Here is a 26,400-nt window from a genome sequence, read left to right as displayed (position 1 = left end):
CAGGATGGACATTGTGGGACACTTCTGGAGGCTGTTTACTGTAACATAATCAACCACGGTGTCTACCTTGACGCTTTGTCGATTTACGTTCTACGAAAAAAGCTCTACTCCTCTCATCAAGGTGGTTTTATTTTGTTGAAAAAACAGGGCAGTTTTATCAGCGGGGGGGGGGGGGGGGGGGGGGTGTGTGTGTGTGTGTGTGAGATTGCAGTGTGTACACCACCACTGTTTTATTGAAAAAAGCTGACTTGGGTTGACAAAATTGTCTGGTGTAGGCCAGGCCTCACTCTTCATTATCCTTTCCTACCCTTTTTAATTTCTCTCTAAACTCAACCAGCTATTGCTGTTCAGACTGAAATAATTAATTGGGAAAACATTGCCACTGTAGGAGAAAAGAGTAATTAAATCCATTCAGCGGCCAATGGGGCAATCATCAGCCTAAGCATCTAATGACAGGGTTGGAGAGGGTGGCTGTGGGGATAATAACAGAGCCCTTTGTAAACTGTGTTGCCAGATGAGCTGGGAGGAGGGTCCTGTGCTTGCATTTGCTCCTGGTTTTGTGCCTGATTCCCGGAGTAAAAAACGATACAATGCAAGAATAAAAGATCATTACGGAGTGGATACACACGAAGGGCGGCTGGAGAAACAAGAGCATCAGGGAGCATAAACACCTCTCCCAGCCCAGCTCTGGGCTTGCTGGCTCTCCAGCGCTCGCTCAAGACGTGCAGCCATTGTCTGATTAGCTCGGAGGATGGTCTGTCCCTTGAACGAGACCTTGAGCGAGTGGGAGAGCACAGGAACACTGTGCATTTGGCCAACATAACAATATAAGATAAGAAAACGTGGCACCGCTGAGGGATCCCCTGAGTCTGGCCGGTTTTTCTAGCCAAATACTTTCCTGCTTGTGTAAGGGCTGCATTCCCCCGCACATCGATAACGAATCTGACCCACACACACTTCTCCAAACTCCTTGCTGGGTATCATAGCAACAGGTTTCTTATCTCCCATGCCACGAACAGGGGCAGGACTTGGTGCGTGTCTGATGGCTGGAGGAAACCAACGCAGATGATCATGAACACACGATCTGTAGCATGGGGGAGGAGAGGAATAGCATTGAAACCAGCTCCGCCCTGACCCGTCCGTGTTTAACTGCACAGAATGGAGCTGAAATCACAAATGAGGAGTCACTTGTCACATCTGCTTATTCTGGGAAAGAGCCTTCTCTGTGCAGAACAGCTGCCCCTCGGTGGAACTCACTGCGTCTGAACAGAGACGGCCTCCCTCCATCTCCAGGCCCTGCAGTGCTATGGGGTATGGCAGATGGCGTGCTCCAGTATGGCCCAATGGCCCGGAACGGCTCTCAGTAGCTCGTTAATCAGAACCGGCGTATGCCATGTAATACGGCAGTGAAACAGCCCAAGGGACTGGGAATGGCGTAGAGCAGCCACTCCATCCAACCCTCCCGAGCGGTGTGGTGACTGGAGACGGCAGCGTGGCTACTACCGGCTCAGCAGAGAGGCCAACACCTGAATGGGCCATGGGCACTGAACTGTCTCCTGCCACCTGGCCAGCCACCCAGGCTGTTCGCTGGCTCGGAGTTGCAGCACAACTATGGAGATGTTTGCAACGCTGCTGCCTGCTCTGGGTGAACGGGGATGTCAGGCCAGTCAGTGCAGCCCCCTTCCCCGGAGCGTGCAGTGGATCTTGCGATGGCTGGGAAGCAGGGCCGGGGGTTCTGGAACATCCTGCTCAGCAGGCTGCGCGCGGTGACCGGTGCGCCCACTGTGCAGTAGCAGTCACAGGTCGGTGGCCGTTGAGGGTCACGTCTCATGGGGAGGACAAAAGTCTCTCCAACTCCACAGCCCCGCCGCTGAAAGAGACACACGCAGATGTCTCGGCTCAGGCTTTCACAGCAATGCCAACAAGCTGCACCCGGCCCCAGGCGTGGGGCACAGGGCAGGGCCAGCCAGAGGCAGGGCGCACGTTTTTCACATCACAGCTATGACTGGTCCGGGGCAGGTGGCCTGTGCTCTGCAGTCGCCCAATGCTGCACACGTGGTGCAGGAGGTGGCAAGCAGCAGACGTGGACACGTAGACATGGGACATAAAGACGGCAGAGGCAAGTGGTCCTAAAGTAGGTATTAAATCCAGCCATTTTCCCTCTGGCTGTGCAAGCCCACCTCCTGTAGAGAGCCTCTCGCATCGGATCTTAAACAGATCCTCTTCCGGAGGAGACAGAACACAGAGGAATGGCCTCCTCCTCGACTGTCTGCAGTCATTAAAGATCCTATGTCAAGCGTGCCCAGGCGAAACTCCTTCCATTCCCCAGCAGCCTAATTCAGATGCAGTGTGCCTCTTTCCTGCCTGCCTTAAAGCGCTGTGCAGTCCTGCTGGAAGCTGTCGAACAGTGGTTGTGTTTGCATTGTGTGGCTGCATTTCAGTGGTGGATAAAGTTGTCCTGAGATACACAGTCTGAAATCAGCGTGTTGAAATGCTCTGAGAGCATTTGTGGCTTTCGCTATCCAGTGTAAGACGTAATTATTCAGAACACAAATGATGGCGTGATTTGTTAAGGGAAGAACTGGTTACAAGTCTGTGGTGGGGGGATCTGTCTGTGCATGTGTCTCTTATTGGTACCTTGATCGAAGTGGCATTGAAAGGGTCCATTAGGAAACAGCTGTAATGCGAGGAGATGCTAGGAAGAAAGGCTTTGTAGAATTATTAATAAGAGTGGAGAGACAGGGCCCAGCAACACACGACACACAGAACTCCTGATGGAACAATATGTTATAACAAGGCTTGGATCATGTGCCATCCTCCCCTGGGACAGCACCTTGCCGGGTGTGTGTTCCAATGACCCCGAGCAGGAACTTTAACGCCTGTTATGGCCAGCCAAGCCGAACAGGTCAAAGGGCGGGGACCAGATGAAAAGCAGCTCGCAGACACTCCAGGCTGAGGGCCCAGTGACAGGCCAGCAACCTGTCCTCATTAAAGCTACGTTACAGAAACCCAGCAAGGGCCGGGCCCAGGTGGAGCCTTGTTTGTGCCCTAAGTGACATTTAATGGATGAAAAGGGATCCCGAATCCCAAAATGCTTCCTCCCCAGGCGACAAGAATGGCAACCCCCACGGTTACAAGGTACTGACTGGGACCAGGGCCCTGGAGGCACGGCTGTAAGTGCAGACAGAGGATGGCTCATTCTTGTAATGAAAGGACATTCATTCCCACGTAACTGCCCCCTTCGCACAGCAGACTGCCCCAAACACAATAATCAACGTTGCCATCACCCATGGAGCAGCACTGCCCCATACGTTCATCGTTCCACAGTCAGGGGAAGCAGCACCGGTGGTGGGATTTCAGATCTGCAGAGAGCTGAGCAATCGGGATGGGATGCGGGCTGCAGACAATCAGGGGACTGCAGATATATTTGAGAAACGCAGAGGGAAAATACCGGGAGCCTTCTGGAGGGTTTGCTCAACTAGGGTACTCCAGCGGGGTGGATCCCAAAGAGAACTACCCAGAGTGGGCGTATGCCAGCATGGCAGACTGGCAGAAGGATGTGGAGTGGGGCAGGTAGGATTCTCTTCTCCTAGAGTAAATCCCTGCTTTCCTGGCCAGTCCATCCTCTGCAGTTACCAAGCACACAACAACCACCCCCAACAGTCTCTGCACCTGCATGTCCTGCCGCCGGGCAATCCCTGCTGGCTGGACGTTGGCGGTCACTCGGGGAGGCACTGTTAGGAAATAATTACTCCAGAAAAGAAGGACTGTGCTCACAGCCCAGGAGCCCTTTGGGCTCAGAGGAGACGGCGCTCGTCTACCGCAGCTGGAGATTAAGGGCAGCATGATCAGAGAGTGGGAGAATAAAAGGAGACCTGACAAAACAGCAGCCACTGAAAGAGCAATCCACAAAGAAACAACCACCAGCCCCCAACCAGCACAGCTGTGGTGGGATTCAGGTACGTGTCTGCAGGAGGACACCTCCAGCAGGCTCCGCTTGGCACGCCTGGGTTTGATATCTAGGTATTGAAACCAATACACAATTAAACCAAACAGAAGGGGATGAATCCCGGGAAACAACATAGGGTGCAAGATTGAGAAGGTACCAGAGAAGAAGAACAAACAAGTTACCCCCACGCGGACTGAGCCATCGAGGGAAGGTGAGTTTGAAAAGCTGCCTCGCTGGCCTGCAATCAACGTCACTGACCCTCTTCGGGTGGGGAAGGCAGCAGGGAGACTGAAAATAATTCCTTTGTTTTCAGCTCCTCTGGCTTGCAGGAGTTCTTGTGCGAGCTCAAATTACCAGCACGGCTCCCCCTTCCCGTGCTCCTTCCCAAGCCCTAGCAGTCACACCACACATTAAAACACATTTAGCAACCAATCAGGGACCTGTGACTTCCTATAATAAAGACATTTTTCATCTCCACAATCTCAATGAGAGCGAGTTTAAAGTGGTGTGAAATTGCAAACGGTCACGGTGCGCTAGCAGCCGAGGTTTCCCTAGGTATCCTTCATCCCAGCAAATAGAGTTTGAGCTGCCCAAAGCATATAAATCTCCAAGTCACTGTGAGTAATAGTTCATTTTCTGATTTAATTTTGACTGTGACCGCAGCCTGTGAAAGGCATTTTCAACTGCGGGCTAGTCTGGGGTCTTTTTCCTCCCCAAGAGCTGAACCGAGAACAGAGGCAGGTTCGCTCCAGCTCACGACTGAATCTCAGCACGGAGGGTGCGATGTCTGTGAGGAGCACACAGCCGTTCGTGCTGACCCGGCAGGAGAGCAGCGTGGGTCCAGTGGTGGATTACTGAACACCAATGCTTCTCGTCTCCCTGCCCCTAGGGAATAAAGCAAGCAGCAAGCCCTACCCGGCAGCATTCCTGGTGTCTGCCCAGCTTCCCCCATGCACTAGGCAGAGCTGCAGACAAGGCAGTACATGCAGGTCATGCTAAGGAAAGCTGGGCCTGAAGGCTCGTTAGGAGCCTTTTCTAGCCCTTGGGGTTAAATTTGGCCCTAGCAGCACAAACCATCCCAGCTCACCCCTGATTTAAATGGTGCTGTGTCAGCCTACAGCAGGGATGACTTTGGGTCACAGCTGCCCGCCAGGAACGTGGGGGAAGGGGATAGAGCAGTGTTTCTCAATGACCAGTCCATGGACCGGCACCGGTCCCTGAGATCTCCCTGACACAGCATAGGAAGCCAATCCCTGGTATCAAAAAGGTTGAGAAACACTGGGATAGAGAGACCCCAGGCCACCTTGCTGGCTAAAATAAAAGGAATTTCTCTCCTCTCCCGTGAATGATTGGTGGTGAGCGGGTCACAGCTCCATTTGGCAGCAGGAAGAGTGTGTGGCCACAGGGAGCTCACCAAAAGAGGCAGCTGCTGTGGCCAAGGGGCTGTCCCACATCTCGTAGTCAGCAGCTGGCAGCGGGTCCACCTTCCTGGGGGAAAGGAGCTGAACTAACCGCCCTGAGAGTTCACTCCTCGGCCGTTCCTGAGGCGGGACCGGTGACACCCTCTGAGCAATTGGGCCAAGACACAGGATGGGCTCTGGTCGCTCCAGGCTGCTGCCTGGTTTTCACCGGGCGCTGGTTTGATTTAGGATGCAGCTGTTGTACGTGACTTGCATCTCCAGGGCTTGGCCAATCCACAGGGCTGCTCCCATCCTCTGCCGTCCCTGGGAATTGAAAGCTCTGGGCTGTTTTAGTAATGAGCACCTGTGTTTACAGTTGGTCTGTTAAAAGCAGGAATCTCAGGCCAAACAGCTCTAGGACAAATAGATAAATATGCAGCAGGCCTTGGAGAGCAGACTTGCCAGTCATGAGCTGGGGTTTCTGCTTCTCAGCCTGCCCTCGCCACACCTAATTTATGGTGACGCTGCTGCACTGCCCCGCAAATGCCATTGTTTGTCCTGTTTTTGCCTAAACAGCTGCTGTAGCTAGAACATGGGGCCTGCTGGGCCCCTCTCCATCCCTGACTCCCTTCACCATGTGCCATGGTGACTGGGAACGTGAAATGGACCACCCTACCTAAGGGATGCACTCCAGAGCATTTCAGCATCGGTGCCAGGGGACAAAAGGACCCACCAGTGCATCTAGTCCCTGCAGCACGGTCATACCCCGGGCAGCTGCTACAGGGCAAGTTCTCCCTCCTACAGAGAGCCTTTTCAGATATCCAGCACAGAAAGTGCGTTCAGAGACTGAGGTGGCGGAAGAAGAGATCTAGGACAAACTGATAAATTAAAAAGCAATTAGCTATCCAGCCCAGCTGGTCCAGCCAAGAGTTCTGAAGGAGCATAGGGCTGAAGTAGCTGAGTTGCTAACAAAAATCTGCAATCTCTCCTTTGTAACATCCACTGTTCCAAAGGACTGGAGGATAGAGTATTGTATCTCTATCTTTAAAGGGCTCTAAGAGTGATCGGGAGAATTGCAGAGCAATGAGTCTTATATCCGTACCTGGTGAATTGGTTAAAATGATAATTAAAAAGAGAATAGCAAAACACCTGGAACATCCTGACGTGAAGGGGTCTAACCAGCATGGTTTCTGCAAAGGAAAATTGTGTCTCACTAATCTCTTAGAATTCTTTGAATGTGTCAGAAAAGTAGTGGATAAAAGAGAACCAGTTGACCTAATGGATTTAGATTCAAAGAAGCTAAATAGTCATGCAGTGAGAGGCAAAGTATTGTCATGGATCAAAAACTGGCTGAGACGCAGAAAGCAAGGAATAAGATTAAGGCGTCAATTTTCATCCAGGGGAAGGTTAACAGAGGGGACAGCAGGGTTCCAAACTAAGTCCTGCGTTGTTTAAGTTATTTATGAATGATCTGAAGGGGGGTGAGTAGTGAGGGACCCAAATGTGCACATGACACTAACGGTACGTCTACACTGCAACAAAAGACTCGTGGTGCAGCCATGGCTGGGCTGGGTCAGCAGACAGGCTCATGGGGCTCAGGCCACAGTAGGGCTCTAAAATTGCAGTGTAGATGTTCAGGCGCTGGCTGGAGCTTGGGCTCTGGGACCCTCTCTCCTTGCAAGATCTCAGAGCCTGAGCCCAGACGTTTACATTGCAACTTTATAGCCCAGCAGTCTGAGCCCCCGCAAGCCTGGATCAGCTGACCTGGGCCAGCCCTGGGTCTTTTATTGCAGTGTAGACATGCCCAAAGTTATTGAGATCAGTCAGGAGCAGAGAGGATGGTGAGGAACTTCAGAGAGACCTAAAAAGCTAAGGGAATGGGCAACAGGATGGCAAATGAAGTTCAGGGTTGATGAACACAAAGCAATGCACACCGGAGGGGAAAATTTAAACTACTCATGCACCTTACAGGGATCTAAATTAACTGCATCAACTCAGGAAAGGGACTGGGGTGTCACTGTAAACAGAGAGACCTCTACTCACTGTGCAGCTGTCGCCAAAAAAGCAAAGACAATGTTAAGACGCAGAAGGACTAGGATGTTCAATGATATAAAGAATATTTAATGCCTTTCTACAGATCAGTCGTGCAGCCTCGTCTGGAATAGTGCATGTAAGACAGGTCAGCCCTTCTCAGAAAAGACTGCAGAATTAGAGGGGGATCAAAGAAGAACAATGAGAAGGATTAAGGGCCTGAATAAACTTTCATATGAAGAGATAATGAAAAGATTGAGATAAAAAAATACTCCCTCATACAATGTGTTATTAAACTGTGGAACGCAATGCCACAGAGAGTCACTGTGGCCAAGAACTTCAAAGACTGAATGGGCACTGGGCTTTTATGTGGCTATCAAGAATATCCAGAGTCATCATTAACAACACCACAAATTTTGGTAGGGATTAAATCTCATATTCCATGGGAGGCAGTGTTTCCTAGTGGATAGAGCACTGGACCTGGGACTCAGGAGACCTGTGTTCCATTTCTGGCTCTGCCACTGGCCTCCTGGGCAACCCCAGACAAGTCACTTCGTTGTTTTGTGCCTCAGTTTCCCCAACTGAAAAGGGGGCAATGACACTGACCTCCTTTGTACAGCGCTTTGAAATCTACTGATGGAAAGGGCTATACAAGAGCTAGAGAAAAGTGAGGGCAGATTATCCTCCATCTGCTACTGTGGGATTTGTAAATCTTCCTCTGAAGCATCCAATGCTGTCCTCTGTCAGAGACAAGATACTGGTCTGTGTGGACCTTCGGTTTGATCCAGTCTGGCAATTCTTAGGTTCCTCAACTCATCCAGCTTCCACCAACCCACAGAACAGGGGTCCAGCATTCAGCCTCAGGCCAAGGCCTCTCACCTGGGAACACGCTGCTCCTGGGCCCAATCCCAACACAGGTCTCTTGCGGGACTATGACGGCCCCAGGAGTGAGGGAGCGGGCCAAACTCATGGAACAGGTATTTTGCACCACTAGAGAATATTTCATTAATATGAAACAGTCATAAATCACCAGGACCAGATGGGATTCACCCAAGAGTTCTGCAATTCCATATTCAAGTTTCTTCAGAACTCCGAATTGTGGTAGGTAACCTATCGCTTCTACCAGCCTCTGGATCAGATGACTGGAGGATAGCTAATGTAACACCAATTTTTACAAAAGGCTCCAGCGGTGATTCTGGCAATTCCAGGCCTGTAATCCTAACTTTGTTACCAGGCAAATTAGTTGAAACTATAGTAAAGAACAGAATGATCAGCAAGGGTGCCGAAACAATTTGTATGGCGGGGGTGCTGAGAGCCATTGAACCAAACTATAAACCCTGTATATGATGGAAACCACTTCAAGCCAGGGGGTGTCGCTGCACTCCCAGAACTCTTTGTTCCAGCACCTATGATTATCAGATACAGAGATGAACACAATTTTGTAGGGAAGAGTCAACACAGCCTTTGTAAAGGGAAATCATGCCTCACCAATCTATTAGAATTATTTGAAGGAGGTCAACAAACATGCGGACAAGGGTGATCCAGTGGATACAGTGCACTTGGACTTTCAGAAACCCTTTGACAAGGTCCCGCACCAAAGGTTCTTACGCAAACTAAGCACGCATGGGATAAGAGGAAAGATCCTCTCATGGATCAGTAACTGGTTAAAACACAGGAAACAAAGGGTCAGAATAACTGGTTAGTTTTCAGAATGGAGAGAGGTAAATAGCGGGGTCCTCCAAGGAACTGTACTGAGACCAGCGCTGTTCAACATATTCATAAATGATCTGGAAAAAGGAGTAAAGAGTGACATGGCAAAATTTGCAGATGATACAAAACTACTCAAGATAGTTAAGTCCAAAGCAGATTGCGAAGAGTTACAAAGGGATCTCATGAAACTGGGTGACTGCGCAACAAAATGGCAGATGAAATTCAGCATGATCAGTGCAAAATTATGCACATTAGAAAACCTAATCCCAACTATACATACAAAATGATGGGGTCTAAATTAGCTGTTACCACTCAAGAAAGATCTTGGAGTCACTATGGCTAGTTCTCTGAAAACATCCACTCAATGGGCAGCGACAGTCAAAAAAAGCTAACAGAATGTAAGGAACCATTAGGAAAGGGATAAATGATAAGACAGTAAATATCATAATGCCACTTTATGAATGTATGGTACACCCACATCTTGAATACTGCATTCCGTTCTGGTTGCCCCCCCTCAAAGAAGATATATATTAGAAATGGAAAAAGTACAGAGAAGGGCAGTAAAAATCATTAGGGATATGGAACAGCTTCCATATAAAAAGAGATTAAAAAGACTGCGGGAGTTCAGCTTGGAAAAGGGACGACTAAGGGGGGATATGACAGAGGTCTATAAAATCATGAATGGTGTGGAAAAAAAGTGTTAGTTATCCCTTCACATAACACAAGAACCAGGGGTCACCCTATGAAATTAATAGGCAGCAGATTTAAAACTAACATAAGGAAGTATTTCTTCACACAACACACATCAACCTGTGGAACTCATTGTCAGGGGATGTTGTAAAGGCCAAAAGTATAACTGGGTTCAGAAAAGAATTAGAGAAGTTGATGGAGGATAGGTCCATCCATGGCTATTAGCCAAGATAGGCAGGGACGCAAAACCATCCTCCAGGTGTCCCTAAACCTCTGACTGCCAGATGCTGGGACTGGACGACTGGGGATGGATCAGTCGATAACTGCCCTGTTCTATTTGTTCCCTCTGAAGCACCTGGCACTGGCTACTGTCGGCAGACAGGACACTGGGCTAGACAGACCATCGGTACAACCCAGTATGGTTATTCTTAGGTTCTTATGTTCTCATTCATTTTTCATAACAGGGAGAGGTAGGTGAGAACAAGCATCTCTGGGTCCTGGGGGCACGGCACTGCACCTGCCCATTAGTTCAATACGCTGCAATCACTGGAGTCTATAGGGACCAGCAATGCTGTGTCACTGGCGGTCAGGAGAGCAGCACATTGCAATTCCTATACAAACACAAAAGCCATCAGCATCTCAATCTGGGCCTTTGTGATGGGCAGAGATTTAATTTAAAATATTTTATGGTCTCACTGTAAGGAAACAAATAAGCAGTTAGGAATATCAGTTAACGTGGGAACTCCACTCCTCCAAGTGGTTCTAACCCCAGGAACATTTAATTATGTCCACTTAGGCTGGTAACATCTGAAACCGGGTAAGTGAATCTGAGCTGGAAAGGAGCCACTGCTCAGAGCCAGCCCACAGCAGCTAGCAATGAGCAGGGCTTGGGCGAGGGCCAAACCCTCCCTGCCCAGCCTGTAACAGACTGAATGCTTCAACCAGTGAAGCCAGCGGCATGAATGCAGGTACGACACATACCATCTAGGGCAGCTTTTGTCTTGCTTTGTGACCACGGGCTCCGTCCTGCAAGGTGCAAGCTCTCTGGCCTCAACCCATTGAAGCACAGAAGCAGTCCCATGGGAATGAGACCAGGGAGGTCAAAGAAAAGCCATTCAGGGACTAGGGCCACCCTAATTTGATAGCTGGGCTGGGCGCTCTGAGGATTGTGCCAATGAATAGGCTGGGCACACGCAGGAGGGGTGGTCAGTGGGGCTTTAATTTAGCCAGGGCTGAGCCCTGGTTCTTCAGGATGGAGCCTTAATCACACTCCCAGCAGTGAGTGAGAGTCAAATGAAGACGGGAGCGTCCCCCGCCCCCAATACTAGCAGCTACGATCAGAAGAAAAGCCTGATGGGCAAAGAGCAGTTAGGGCTCTTGAAACCTTCCAGGAAGGTCTGTGGGTATCAGCGGAAGGGACATTATCCCATCGAAGGACACGACCGTGTGCGCAACGGCATCAGCAGCAATAGCGATGCAGAGCTCGGTTACACGAAGTTCACCACAAAAAGCTCCCGCGATCAAACTCATAACGAAAAGGACAGAGAGCAAAGGGAAGCCAGTGTTCATGCCGGGGCCTGCTCAGAACTGAAAAGCAGCAGACTTACTGTTCAACGTCTTCTTGCACCAGAAGGTAGAAGGCCTCTTCTTGGCACTTAAAGGAGGAGGATTCTTCTTTGACCTTTATGGAAACAAAAGATATAACAGTCCTCAGCTCTGTGATGATTTAATACCCTGAGCAGAAAGATCCTGATGCAGAAAACCCGGGCCCTGGTTCTCCCTTGCTCTCCACCTTGTGCCAGCATCTGCACCTGTGCAGTGAGTGCAACACGTTGCCGTTCTGGGTTGGTGGCACATTTGCACAAGTTTTACACCCGTGTAAAGGAGGAGTGCAATGGAACACCAGGCCCAGAAGACCTTAAGGAGGGTCCTTCACAATGGGGGAACTGCCAAACATATTAGATGAAAGCAGAGACTGGCCAATTATTTTTTCACTTTTTTTGAAGGGGGAGGGGAGGGTCACATAACCATTTCCTGGCTACTGCAGAAGTTTAGGTTTAATGAAGGCTTTTTTCCTGCCGGAGACCAGCCGCTGGGTCCTATGGGGAAGTTGGCATGCTTTTTGGGACATCACACTCATTTCCATACGATATCATGAGTGCAACACAAGGTCCTGTAAGAAGCACTGGGAGGGAGATTCCAGCCCACAGACTTGAAGCTAACACAAAGGGTAAGAAGCCATGCAAACTGCTGTTAAACCTGAAAAACCTTTTCTTGAAATCTGTCCACCTGTGATTGTTCCCACTGTGCAGCTGAACTGTGAACGCTCCATCCTGTCCTCCAACTATGCAACCTGACAACACCTTATCAATGACCTTATTTCAAGAAGCAGCGTGACCTCATGCTGTTCTTCCCTTCCTGTGGGCTTCCCATCTCCCTCTTGATTTCTATGTAAATAGGGCTTCCACTGGTTTTGGTCACACCTTGCTTAGTTTCTGGAGGCAGGTAGATAGCTGCCTTCCCTCCTGTTTCTCCCTTTGTTTGGTCACAGACTGTAAAGCATAATATTAATAAATATCCATAATTCCCTATGTAGTGTCAATACATACAATTCACAATGATATTAATCACCAATGTGATATAGTCACTTGATAAACTTTTATAATACAGCAATATTGTACAGAATCAGTTGATTCAATTGCTTGTCATTTAAGGGTCAGCCTCCCTGTCTTTACAGACCAGCAAACCTTTGCAATGTATTCTTTGAAAAGTAACACCGAGACCAAGCTGCTCTTTCCTGCTGGGTGGACCCCAGTCTAGCTCATGCCCCACCTGTTAGCTTTATAGCTCTGTTTACCTAATATGTAAATAGAACTTTACTGTCTCAACCGGGGGAGCAGGCTGGTCAGAGAAGCAAATACACATTCCTTTGTATAGGGCAGACCTGTTTACCAGCCCCCTCTGACTTACCTGGTTGAATCACATTTTAGGTATCATTCCAGTATATATCCATAACTTTTGATGCAAATCCCATACATACATTACACAAGAGTATTAATGATCAGTGAGTTATTAGTTTTCCAGTGACGTATCACATGACACCTTTTAGAGGAAAACAAATGTGACTGAATCTAAATTGCAGATTTTGATTCTCACTCTGAGTCAATCAGTTCCATCCACGAACAAACACACTAACAGAACAGGACTGGAGTCATAATATATACAGCCTAATTAATCACATTACTCATGAAAATATATTGGTATAATTAATAACACAAGGCATCTATATTGGCCTCTGTGGCACAGCAAATTACAAGGCAGTAATACTTGGACGTGCTGACCTGGATTTCATACATAATCCATCAAGCCATTCCTGCCAGATCGAGTCTCCAGAGACAAGAACAATACAAAAATGATAATTAAACAAAAGCAAGATGGACAGCAATAGTGTAACATTAATCACTCCCAATATCACACGGAAAGGGCTGGGATATTCCGATTTTGTCCTGTGCACTCGTGTGGTTCGTCTGTGAAGGTTTCAGTATTTTAATAGGCCTGGATGGGGATACATTACTGTTCATTATGAATGGGAATAAATTATGGCTTGGTGAATGAAGGCATCTGGCAATAGCATTATACAGGAGTAGCAGCCCTGAAGGCTTTGTAAAGGGTTCCTGTGGATGGGTTACAGTATTCTGTGATGGGCACATGAGCGCTGCTGCCCAAGCTGTCAGAGCTCTGCCCTAGCATAGATCACTGCATCACAAAGCACAGGCCCCTCTGAAGTCCTTGTGTCAGTGAGGGGTACTTTGCTCCCCAGGGAGATGGGGGCAGCGTGAGGGATTCAGACATAACATCCATATTGCACTCCTAGGGCTGCTGTTAATAAATCACTACAGGCAGTGCTTATCGAATGGCGAGGGCGGTTCTAAAGATGAACAGACACAAAACAAATGCTAGAAGGAACACGCATACTCTACAGCCTCTTATGTCCCACAGGGAATACACCAATGGACAACATGTGGGATGGGGGAATCCCTGGCTGAGACAAGTGAACAGTGACTGGCTACGAGATGAAAAACGAAGCGTGGGAATGAGAGGCCCCTGCTCACCCCAGGAGGAAGTTAATAGCTGAGTGTCCTAAGAAGCCACACGAGGGCCAGTGGCATTTCATCTATTTCCCAATGATTGACCAATGTGGAATCAGAATCTGTAGATAAGACAAGATTATTCAGACAGTCAGAACTTCAGAAGGACCTAAAAAAACCAGGCAAAAAGGGTAACACAATGACAAATGAAACAGCCTGACTAGTGTAAATGGAAGGAACTGTCTGAGCTAGTGGTACACACTAATGTCTTCTAAATACACTGTAACCACTAGGAAAAAGATCCAGATGCCGTTGTGGGCAGCACAATGAATATGCCACTCAAAGTATAGTGGTGGTCAGAAAGAAAAAAGATATTGACTGTATTAAGAAAAGGATAGAGAACAATACTTCACATGTTATAATGGTGTTCTGCGTGCAGATGGTACTGGCTCACACCCAGGAGACAGCAGAAACGGAATAGGTCCAGAGAAGGGCAGTCAAAAAGATGAGAGACCTGGGAAGACCCCCACACAAGAGATAAAAAAGATAAGGAGCATCATTTACAGAGGAGATGAACAAGGAGGAACATGGCAAAGGCACACAATGATGAGTACCAGAGAGAGTCAGCTGGGCTCTTCTGTTTACCTTCTCTTGTAATACAAGAACAGCATTAACTTCCCTGCCAACTCCATGAAAGGGCAGCTGGTTCCTCCCAAGCACAGAACTCATTTAACGTGTTATACACCACACATTCATCCCTTTGCTTACACACACCGATACTCCTCGGTCCCATCACCTTCCCTGTAAGTCAGTTCCCTATTCACCGCTCGCTATAAAGTGCCACCCAAAATTGTTATTACCGAGACTCACATTCCTTCTTAACGTAAACCTATCATTTCTGGAGAAGAAATAGGAATTATAGGCGTATGTTAAGAAGGAATACATCCAGCAGCCTCCAACAGAGCAAACTAACAGCTAGCTGGTTTGAAATCTTCCGTCATGTTACTTCTTAATCATCTTTGCTCAAGGCTAAATAACCCCAATTTTGTCTCCCTCACCTCATTCGGAAGCCCCTCCAGTCCACTGAGCATCTCAGCTGCCCTGCGCTGGATTCTTCAGGTTAACTTATCTATCTCAAATGGGGTGACCGGAACTGAAGTCTATATTCCACACGTGGTACAGAAATTATAAGGTGACGGCACAATATCCTTAGATTTGTGTGATATATGTTGTTAGAAAGCTCTACCCTATTCACTATTTATACTGCAGCACCCTGGACCCAGAATTGAAATGTTGGGTCTATCAGTACAGACAGGTCCTTTCCCTTTATTGTTTTCATTCAATACCATTTAAATTATTCTTAGCTTGGGCATTATATTTGAACCCATATTCAATACCAGCCCACTCCCAGCCACAGAAAAGCAGGAAGCTCCAGAATGAGCAGCTGTGAATGCCTTTGTTTCAGACAGCTTGTGTCACAACTCGTATGGTTTGTTTTACTTTCCTACTAGTATTAGAAACACATTCACATTAATAGGTGTTTAATGAAACCAAAACAGCTTCAAATCCATAGTTAGAAACTATCTAAAAACACAGCTGCCTGTTCAATCACATCAGTAAATATTTATGGACTTTAAATCTTCAGGAAACTGCAACAGCCTGCTAATGATTTGTCCTGGAATGTTTTAAATAGGCTAGTTTGCATTATGAGCCAAATGGCACCTACACCATGGCATTCATTCTCCACACTGAAACCAGGTCACGTAGCCAGGCTGTTGGAGAGTGTTGCATTGCAGCCTCACAGACCCAGGCCTCTCCCACCTGGAGACAAGAGCTGCCTGGGAACGCCAGGCAGGAGCGGGCTTCTGGGGGATTGCATATCCCTCTTCCCCATCCTCCCAATCAGAGTGAGACCAGGAACACATTTAGGGCATGAACCAGCTGCTGATTGGCAGGAGTTAGGAAGAAACTTCCTCTACGAGCCGGCTAGGCCAGGGCTGTCCCCTGGAGTGGTTTTTGTAAGTGGTACCGGCCATTCTCAGAAGTAGGCTGCTGGGCTAAGTGGGCCACGGTTCTGATCCAGTACAGCAGTTCCTATGTTCCCAGCTGGCAAATTCTCCCTGGCGGCAAATCCATTGATTTCAGTAGATTTATGAGCACAGTGACCTTGTTCCCACATATTCAAGAACCTATTGTTTGTTGGAATCAAAGTAGCACTGGCCGGACATCTTTCCACAGCTCAACTCCATGCCTCCTGCAGCATTCTGGGAGCTTTGTTTCTAGAGGTGGCATGTTATCATCAGCCATGCCGAGTTACTCTCCACCAATGATAATGACAGTAACAGGGGCCCTGGAACAATTTGTATAGAGGGGTGCTGAGAGCCATTGAACCAAATGGTAAACTCTGGCTATGATGGAAACCACTTCAAGCCCGGGGGTGCGGCACCCCAAGTTCCACCACCTATGCACGGTAACACATTAGAGAGGCAGGCTGGTCTCATGGTCTCAGCACAGGACTGGGAGTCAGGAACCACGAGGACAAAGCCTGGCTCTGACATGGACTCCCTCTGTGGCCTTGGACAAGTTGTTAAACTTTCCTGAGCCTCAGTTTCTCCAGCAGTAAAGTATGGATAAAACACCTGACCTCGGAATGGTGTGCTGAGAAGTCATTAGCTAGTGTCCATCAGGGGCTTCTAGACTGTTGCCCAGTAAGTAAGCGTTAAGGGTCAATTCTCCCCTCTGCCAGAGGTGAGCGAGGATTTGAACTGGGGTTTCCCACCGCTCAGGAAGGTGCTATGGGATATTTCTGATGTGGGGCTCCCTCCATCTGATGATGTTCCGTGGTGGATAAATGATGAAAGAGCAAATGGAGCAGGGGGACGGGAGCCAAGGTCTCCCACCACCCCGGTGGGTGCCTAACCACGGAACTGCAGAGTCAGAGCCATTCTCATAGTCTCTCTGGCCAGCAACTATGTAAGCATTTATCCACCATGGAGCAGGCATGTGCTCTAACCACTCAGCTAAAAGATGGGCACCACCATCTCTTCCTCCTCCCCCTCCTCCAGCTGGGTTTTGAATGAAACCCGACCCAGGAGGCAGCCTCTGAGCATGTCATCTACCAGAGGGGGTCAGGCACCTGCCTTCCCTTGGTTTGTGCATTTCTCCAGAGCTTAGACAGGGGAAGATGCCTGGACACCTAGCGGGAGGCAGCTGTGCGTGTGCTCAGAGGCAGGAACACCAGCGCATTGGGAACGTGGCCCTGAAAACGTAGGCATCGAATGAATTGAGGCACTTACAGGGGATAGACAGGAGTTTGTGCATCACTTTGGAGCCAGAACTGGGACTTAGGTACCTAAAAGAGGGTCTTCAGTGCCTAATTCTGTTTGAGCATTCAGACCTCAGCTTTTCCCAAGTGTTATTTACAATCAGTTACGCAGCAGCTTGTCTCACCCAGCCCCTCGCACGATGCACTGTCTGATACACTCCGGGGCGCTTGTTTTAGTGATCACCCCTTTTCAGCCACAAAACATAGGTGAGGACCTTGCACGGGGAGCGGCTGAGACGGTGCTACACGTCTGCAACTCCATCTACTGAGCCTTCGATGGCCCCTCACCCTCTCAGCCTCCACCTCTGGGCTCTCACGCCGCCTCCTCTGGTCGCTGCGGAAATGGCACATCACTACACTGACATTACAGTTAACGCCCTGTCCCCCGTTTGGAGCATGGCAGGGAGAGGGCCTGGGAGAAGGAGAGGCTCGGCGGGGAAGGGAGTCAGGCACGTCTTTGCGTTTCCTGCTCCCTCAGATGTTGGCGGTGCACGCTTGTGCAGATCTTCTGTGTTCTCCAGGGAGAAGTGTGCACCCTGAGAAGAGAGCAGGCTAAATAGGATTTTAGAAGTCCCTGACACCCTGTAGCAGGCGCCGGGCTGTTTGTCTGCCCTGAGAAACTTTCCGTCTGACAGGAAATTAACGAGGCTGAGAGTCTCTGTTCGCCAAGATGCATCACGGCGGTGTATGCTGCATAAGGGCCAGACATACTGCCCTGGACTTACACCTGCAGCATGTCGCCTACGTGGCTACCCTGCACCCATCCTGCTCACCCTCCCCAAAGGGGTGCATGGGGCCGACGCCTGCTCATTAACATCAGTTCTCCACTCTCACTCGAGCTCAGTTCACCGTAATTCAGCTTTGTTCCAGCCAGGAATCCGATTGTAGGAGTTCAGTGTCTGGTACCGTAATTCACTGGAACCGATTTCCAGAGCTGCGTGCATCTTCTGTGGAGAGCTCCACAAGCAGGTTTCATTACCTTTATATTTCACTGCTGTTGATAGCTTTTGAAAAGCAAATTCATGTTCACAGAGAATCCTGTGATGAGAGATGCAGGCAAGGCATTTGATAAAGTGGGGGATGCACACCTGGCTACTAAGGGACCTGGATTTACTGTCCCATTAGTGAGATTACACAAAGTGGTGCTTTGCAGCAAATCAGGACAAAGATTTTCAGTAAAAAAGGCATCCTTTGGCTTCCAAAAATCATGTCTCCTTAATTCAAATACCGTAGCAAGGAGGTTTGCATTTGCCATGAGGCTAATTAGTGTACAGTTCCCTAAGGCAATACCTGGGCTGGGAGGGCTCCCATCGAAGCGTCACCTACTAAATTAGTTTAATCGTGTCTGTCATTAGTCATCTGTGCTTGAGCCCTTGTTTGGAGGCCATTGAAAGGGGATTAGAGCAAATCTTCCCTCTTTAGCCCTGTACAATAGTGATTAGCCGTCAGAAGTTGCAAGGCATTTTCATACTGAGGGAGAGAAGCAAAAATGAATTTGTAACCACAAAAGCCCAGCGCCCTCCACCATGAACCAGGACTGAGCCAGCACTGGATGAAGAATTATTAGCACGACACCCGGGGTGCTAATTGATACGAGAGGGAGCCTCTGGTACGGGGCTGGAAATGAGAGGACGGAGAAGCCAGTTCAGTTCAACGAGACTGTAAATGACACTGGGCAGGATCTTGTAATCCTTACTGGGAATTCTGCTTCACTAGTGAGTGAGTTAGTAGGTTTGTTCCCTTTTCGTTTTCTATTATCCCTCTAGATGGAGGCAGATCTATCTATATCTAGACATACCCACGTCCATACACACATAGACCGATGTGCAGGCAGGCACTTTTATATACGGAGGTGCACATAACTATGTACCTCACTCGAGCTGTGCTTAACTAATTCATAGCTATCACCCGGGGAGCGTTAATTACAGAGCATAATTCACTCCGATTCTACAGACAACTGCAAGAACATTATCCTCCTGCCCTTGCTCCAATTCCACCTGTTCTCCTGCAGCCTCCTCTTCTCTCCCCTCCGTCCCCTGTCCAACTGCTCCTTGCCCATGTCCTCCTGGCCCTGACACAGGAGGAGATCCACTGCTCTTGTTCATTAGACGAGGAGAGGCCACTGCACTGCTCTCACTGAGAAGCTAGGGATTTTTCTCAGTACCTGGCATTTACGTTAAGCAGATCTGTGAATAAACTCCTGGCATTTTAAAGTTAACCATGCCCTGCCAGTTGGCTGTTTATTCCAAAGCCTGCCAGTTATCGCCTGCCTGACGTTTCACATCCATTGGGATCATGGCACCACATTTACGGAAATGCTCAGATATTGTTCAGAACAGGCCACCACTGCGTCACTCATTTTATGAGGCTGCCTGAAACATATGGAACTATTCAAGTTCTTTAATTTAAAGTATTGCCACTCTGAGTTGTGTCCGCACACGTGTGCAAGCGTGCATGTATAAAAATTATCATTGGATGAATAGATAGGAAAGTGTACATGCATATTAATACTAATATTGGATAAACAGAAAGGAAAATAAAAATACAGCTGAGCACAGGACAGAGGAGTCGTGCAAATCTGACTCCAGCTGCCCAGCAACCTTGGAATTCAGAGCGCAGGACTTTCACTGAACCAGTGACTTGTATTTTTCCAACAAATCTGAAGTTTTGCAGAAAGATCATTTTACGTACAAAGTAACTAGAGGCCCCTGCAGGCACTCAGGGCATTGAGCAAACATTTCCTAACATAGGACAACACAAAAAGTCGCACAGCACACACGGTAAAAGGCAGCTCAGGTCAAATAGTTACAAATGCAAGGGGCGTAACAGGGATGTCGACATTCCTAGCCAGTCCAGAAGGGATTTGATCAGCCTGTTTAAAGAAATCAATTTGATTAATAAATTAATGTGTGTTTGGAACATTAGACGGGCAGCACACACGTCACATTCTGAATAATACGCTGACTGTTCCTAATCCAGCTGCCATTTGATTCACTCAGCACAACCGAGCAAATCGTAGTTATTGCGGAGCCATGGGGAGTGCGGGAGTTGTTTATGGAACGTGTGGCGGGATGTTTGTACCTGTTTCTTTTTAACCCAAACGCCGTGAATAAAAATAATTTAGAAAACCCTCCAAACCTAAAACAACCACAGCGGTAATCCTCTCCCCTCTGCACCTCTGTGCTTTCTGCAGCTAATCCTGCCCTCAGCAAAGCCTGTGCCAGCGTCTGCAACAACCAGGGGAAACGAGCACTCGAGAGCAAAATAATTCTTTACTCCTGTCAGTGGCACATTGTGCGCCCACAAAAAACAGTAGCGAAAGCACAGATGGGCCCCTTGTTTAAAAAGCTCATTAATCCTGAACAGAGCATTTGGGTTAACTGGAAAGTTACTCACCCGTCAGTGTGAACGGATCCCAAGGTAAGTGTCGCTGGAGTAAGCACAGGAGCCTTCGTGAGGAAGAGAGATGAGCAAAGGAAACCCTCTTAAAAAAGGAAAGTGGCACTTGCATCCTGTGCCTCAAACATGACAGTGGCATGGTGGCTTGCCCTGAGTGCCTGGAGGAGCATGCTGGCGCCCGTGCTGAGGATACCACTGGGACTAATGGAAACCATTCCCCTGGATTGGCTTAACTCCTCCTATGGTGGAATACTGACCTTTCCTTGGCTCTGTTCCAGAGGTAAGCGCGAGCGAGTGCACAAATGCAGGCATAACGGGAGGAAAGGAACACATCATCAGGGGCAGCGAGGGGAAAGGAGGCTGGCAGATCACTCAGCCTCCTACCTAACGGTTCTCCCAGGGAGAGCGTGAATGATCAGCCATTCGCAGAGAGGCTCTTCAGCAAAGCGGCAGCTTCCCGGGCTGTCGACAGCAGCTCCACAGTCTCTGCCAGAACTCGCTAAGGCCATTGCATCAGCCAGGACACTGGAGCACGCAGAGGCAATTTCCTAGGAAACATGCCTTAAATAAAAGCAGCCCTCGGTGGCTTCATTTTAGCTGCCTCCCTGAATTCAGCCGCCTCAAAGGCTCCCGCTCCAGTTTTGGATTCAGCATCTGTGGAGACAAGTCCTCGGTGCATTCTGTGTTAAATAACGAAGGTTAATTTGATTTGATGCACCACTTCATTATCATAAACAGCTCACAGTATGTCAGTCTTCTGTAATTACAATTTCCTACAGCCGGCATCTTGTTCATTTCCTGTCACTGATGGTGTTTCCCTATGATCATCTCACAGTTAAGCACTTCTGCATGAACTTCCCTGAACAGTAATTAGGTGTCATTTATTCTGTAGCTGCTGGTTAGACTAATTTACAAAAATAGAACCAGGGATATTAAATTTACTTTTCATTATGGCCACATTTGTGTCTGATTATTTGGATGAAATTTTGTGTGTGTGTGTGTGTGTGAGTGAGAAAGGAGGGGTTGGGTTTGAAGGGGAGCCCACGATGGGAGACTTTTCTTATGAGCAGCAGGGTTGTAAATGGCTAAACCCTGCTGGATTCCCACCTCAGACTCCCAGACAGTACAAGCCATGGGGAGGAACCAAGCCAGGCACAGTGGGTGAGGGAAGCAGCTGGTCCGTCCCCGCTCACTAGTAACACAACAAGGGTCTGGCCTGCGCTGCATGCCACATGGTAGGTGGCAAAAGGAGGTCCATGCCCACGTCTTGCCAGGGGCTGAGGGGGCTCCATAAAAGTACATGCTTCTGTACCAACACTGCCTGCGCCTGGCAGAGCCCAGCATTAACAGCCACCTCCACAGTGCCGCGCACCACGGGAGGCGGGCACTTCACAAGCAGGGATTAAGGCACGAACACAACCAGACTGGGACTCTGGAGTGTGGCGGAACAAACGCCTCTGGAATCTCATCAACCCGCGGCTACCTCTCTGCCGCCTCTCACCGGGGCACAGGCCGGGCTGCCAGCTCTCACACATCATGGGCACGCAGCCACTGGTGCGAGCCAACAGCAGGCTCTGCCGCCAGCCCGGGCACGCTGAGTTACCAGCTGGGTCTGCAGCCTGGCAGACGGAGATTCAGTAAAGCCGCCATGGAAACAACGTGCAGAGGAAAGAAACTCCCCACCAAGCGACAAGAGCAGAGAGGCTCAGAGCCGTGAGGAGGCCATGGCTGGGCGCTCACACACCAGGGCAAAGCCGCTGGTGTCAGCGGAGTGACCTTTTATTCGCAGCAGGCTAAGCTGGGGGCCTCAAGCTCCCCACGTGAGATACGGCCTCTCTCGGGCACCCTTCCCTTGCCAGCCTTCGCTCCAGCCCCCTTGTATTAATCAAAGCTCACACCATGTCCATGCAACTCCTCTGCCCGGTGGTTCACAGCAACCACAAGCTGGCGACGATATAAATAACTAAACCAGCTGGAGCCCCGACCCAGCCAGTGGGGAGCACCCACAGGGACGCTCCTCGAAGGAGAACTCAGAGGTGCTGCTAGCCCAGCCGTGAGCCGGAACCGAGCTTCTGTTTCCACGCTGCGAGGTGACAGGACTTCTCCCGCGGTGCCTAGCACTGCACTGAGCGGTGCCGCTCTACAGATGGTTCCGCACTGTGTTGTGCACGTCCTTCCCTGCGACGAGCTGTTCTCAGTAAAGTAACCGGCCCTACAGCACGGCCCTTTCCGTTACAGTGACGAGACTGAGCAGATCCCCCACAAGAACAAAGATGGCTGCCCGCGTCTCACCCCGCGGCTGCCAGGCTGGTTCCTCCGCAGGGTCCCCCCATCTCCTCACTGAAGAGTTCCCAGGACTCTGGCTGCGCCCCAAAACAGTCAGCATCTGCTCTGCACCCTGATTCCAGTGCTCCCAGCGTCTGCTCTGGTCCTCTGCCCCCAGGTCGGACACCGCCCAGAGTCAAAAGCAGGTCCAGCATGACAGCGGCCTCTGTGCTAGGCGTGGTGCTGAACATCCAGTCCACGTTTCTGGCGAGCTGCTGGGCTGAGAGTTGTGGTCGTTGTTCTTCCAGCACACGGTCCGGAGGGGTTTAATTTTCTCCCTGCGCTGAGGTCCCATCCTGCCCGCCAGGCCAGCTCCTTGGAGATGACCTCCTAGAACTGCAGATTTTGGATATCGAAGCTGTGGGTCTTGATGACCCCACCACAGGGGCCCACCAGAACCGTGGTGTCCACCTCCAGCCAGCTGGCGGCATCCTGGGAGTTTCCCAGGATTCCCGGACGGCACCTCTGTTGACATGTTGTGGACGTGCAGCGCAGCAGGGTTTCATGCTCAACCGGTGTCTGTAAACTGGTCAGGAACTTCCATTGCAGAAGGGAGGGGGAAGAGGGCAAGAAAATACGGCCCTGAGGGAACTGTGGGGAAGCACTGGAGAGCTATCAGCACCCGAGTTAATTAGCCTGCATCCACATTGCAAAGGGGGCAGGTAACGGGCCCGAGTGAGAGCAGAACCTGGGCTCTACACCCCTGCCTCCCCCAGCTGGGCCAGGCTGAAAGCATCACCGCACCGGGGTGAGAGGGACTTGGGTGTGGCAGGAGCTGAGTTGGGGCAACACCTGAGTAAGAGCTGCGGCGAAGACAGACCGCAGGGCCCCGGTGCATGAGTGACAATTACTCGTCTTGCTTCCCCTCTGGCTCCAACCTGCTCCCCCGCCCCACGGCCAGCGCTTGGGCGGACGTTCCAGCGCTGGCAGGCTGCTGGAGAGCCTAGAGGGTCCGGGGCACTCAGCACACTTTCCCTCGGCGTCACGCGGGCTGCCAAGCTGAGCTTTGCTGTCGTCCAGTCTCCTGTGGCGGTGGCTGAGCTGCAAAGAGAAGAGTGCAGGGAGAGGCACGGAAAACCAGACTCTGCCCTTGACACACGGGCAAAGCGCTGCCCTCGGCTCCAGAGCTGTGGCACTACAGGTGTGTGACCGCCACCGTGAGAGGCTCCCTGCGGCCGCACGTGGAGGGGTTTGCTGCATGCACTGGGGGCTGACTGTCAGTCTGGCTGAGCCCTTCCTGCCCTGAGGAATCGCAGAGCTAAACGCTGGCGGTCCAGTCTCAGCGCTAACACAGGATAATGAAGGGTTTCGAGCCATGCTTCCTCTGCCTCTCTGTCCAGCGCTCACACTCAGGGCTCGGCTCCTGCACGCTCAAGAAAACGGTAATCCACGGCACGTGGCCCTGCAGCTTCCATGGCTCCAACAGTCTCCTGCATTCACCCCTTTGGCCATTCCGTGAGGGTGAAGCTCCTCACGGGGCATCCTTCATTCACCCCATAGGCTATGTTCCATCATAACATCCTTCATTCACAGCACAGGCTCCCTGGGCTGCCTCCATTCACCCCCTAGTCTCCTCTGTCCCCATGGCATCTCCATTCACCCCATGTGCCCTCCAGACTTCACAGGGACCAGATGGTCTCCTCTGACGGGGGCTAGGCTGGAGGCACCTCCCTCCTCTTGCTGACATCTAATAGAGTCAGAGCTTGTAACTCCCTCCGGCCTCTCTCTCTCCTGTTATTAGCTGTCGAGCCTGGTGACTGGGTGGACTCCCGGCTGTCTGAGCCAGGACAGGCCTGTTACCGTGTCTTTATTCATTGTATTACTTCTGTATTTTATTCCTGTAGCCCCATAAGCCCGAGTGAGGCGTTACAGAGAAAGGCCCGGCCCCTGGAGCTGAGACGACTCCACGGGCGACGTGGACAAAGACTGGGAGGGCAGGAGGGGCAGAGCAACGCTGACAAGAAAGCACGGCTGCAGGGTGCGGTGCGTTCCCCATCCTGGGGTCACCCAGCCTCAGGGAGCCAGGTCAGCTGCCGGGGCCTTCAGCCAGGCTAGCGGGACATGACTCAAGCAATGGGGCTTCCCACCACTTTTCTTGGGAGATCGTTTCCCAGCCAGATAAACCCTGCTGTGACACCTGGGCCTATCCCTGCCCTGCACACCAGGGTACCGCCCCCCCGCCTCTGGGATCGACACCCATCCAACGCTCCGCAGCCCTCTGGCTATGCGGAGGATAAGATCCCCTTCATCTCTTCTCCTCATCCCGTCAGCCTGGTCCTCAGCAGACGGGTCTCTTCTCCGATGCATTTCTGGTCTGTGTTCAGCACTCACCTGCTATAGGGAGACTTGTCCATCACTGCCCCCACAGCAGACACCCTGTCTGAAGGCTTCCAGACAGCTCTGCTGGGACTGCGAGGGGAGCAGCCCCAGCGGCCACAGACAGCCTCCCTGGCAGGTGTAAGGGAAGGGACGTTTTCCTTCAGTGCAGACTGAGATGCTCAGTTAATAACATGGAAATGCCCTGGGTAATCGTGTGCCGGGGCTCTGCGCGAACCGACTTAGTGGGGACGTTAGCTGGGGACGCTGCCAGTGCATCGAACAATGCTGCCAGCTTCAGGAAGTGGCTCCGCCCCCACTGCTGTTTAGTGGTGTAATTCTATTATGTTCTGGGGAACAGCTGTAGGCTCTTGAATGTCTAATAAGGCCAGTGTTTTTGTTTTTATTCTGCGCTGGAAAGCTGTGAGCAGCTCCCAGCCTGGCAGCAGTCGCCTGGACATTTCCAGCAGTCAGTGCTTGCCATTCTTGACCCGAGGTCCCCGAAAATCTCATTTCAAAATGTTCTCTGCTGGCATTTTCTTTCTAGAAATGCAGAGCAGTGCCTCCAAAGGACAGCTATTCTTCTCCCGACGGCCCCGCATCTACTCCAATGACAGCCTTGAAAGCACAGCGTTCTAGGGGACATCACACCCACTCCTGCTGCTGTAAGGACCCTTATCAGGAGCCCAGGGCAGCCCTGGATGCAGGATTCCTGGTACACAGTGCAGCACTGGTGCATTTCACCCCCCTGGGCCAGGTAAATTAAGGCAGCAGTGAAACAGTTAACCTGGCAGCAGGCAACCGCCATTCATTCATCTCGACACTCACACATACGCTGTCACTGTATAAGCAAGCGCGGGGCGGGGGGGTGTAACAAATTATCTCAAGTATTAATGACCCAGTGGTGGCGCAGAAGGCAGCAGGCCTGCCACTTTTAATTGAATGAAATGATTCGCCATCAAGTTCTATCATGTGGAACTCGCAGGGAACAATGGAATGTTTAAACATGACAGCATTTTACAGACAGCACATTGCCGTTTAATTATTGTATCAACGTGCTGGAGCAAGCTTTCCACGACACAGCCATTTATTCCAGCACGTGCACTGGGTGTATGAATCAGCCACCGGGCAGGTCTCTATTTCCATCTAGACGTCTGCAACAATGAT

General features: G+C 50.2%; 1 protein-coding gene across 3 annotated transcripts in view; it reads right to left on the bottom strand.

The window, feature by feature from the left end:
• Nucleotides 1-26,400, bottom strand: part of TNRC6A (trinucleotide repeat containing adaptor 6A) — a 164,461-nt gene that overhangs the window by 108,375 nt on the left and 29,686 nt on the right. For 2 of the 3 annotated variants that reach the window (XM_067534175.1, XM_067534177.1), the window contains exons 1-2: nucleotides 20,590-20,629; nucleotides 11,388-11,461 (exon numbers count right to left, since the gene is read on the bottom strand). The gene's annotated coding sequence lies outside the window, so the exon portion shown is untranslated. Of the gene's footprint in view, nucleotides 1-11,387; nucleotides 11,462-20,589; nucleotides 20,630-26,400 lie in introns of those variants that run through there. The other variant, XM_067534180.1, reaches the window with a different exon arrangement.

The sequence above is a fragment of the Emydura macquarii genome, unplaced genomic scaffold (genome assembly GCF_026122565.2).
Source record: "Emydura macquarii macquarii isolate MOO-44397 ecotype Brisbane River unplaced genomic scaffold, CSIRO-AGI_Emac_v2 contig_3390, whole genome shotgun sequence".
NCBI lineage: Eukaryota > Metazoa > Chordata > Testudines > Chelidae > Emydura > Emydura macquarii.
Note: the sequence above shows the minus strand (reverse complement) of the source record. Positions and strands in the feature narration are given on the sequence as shown.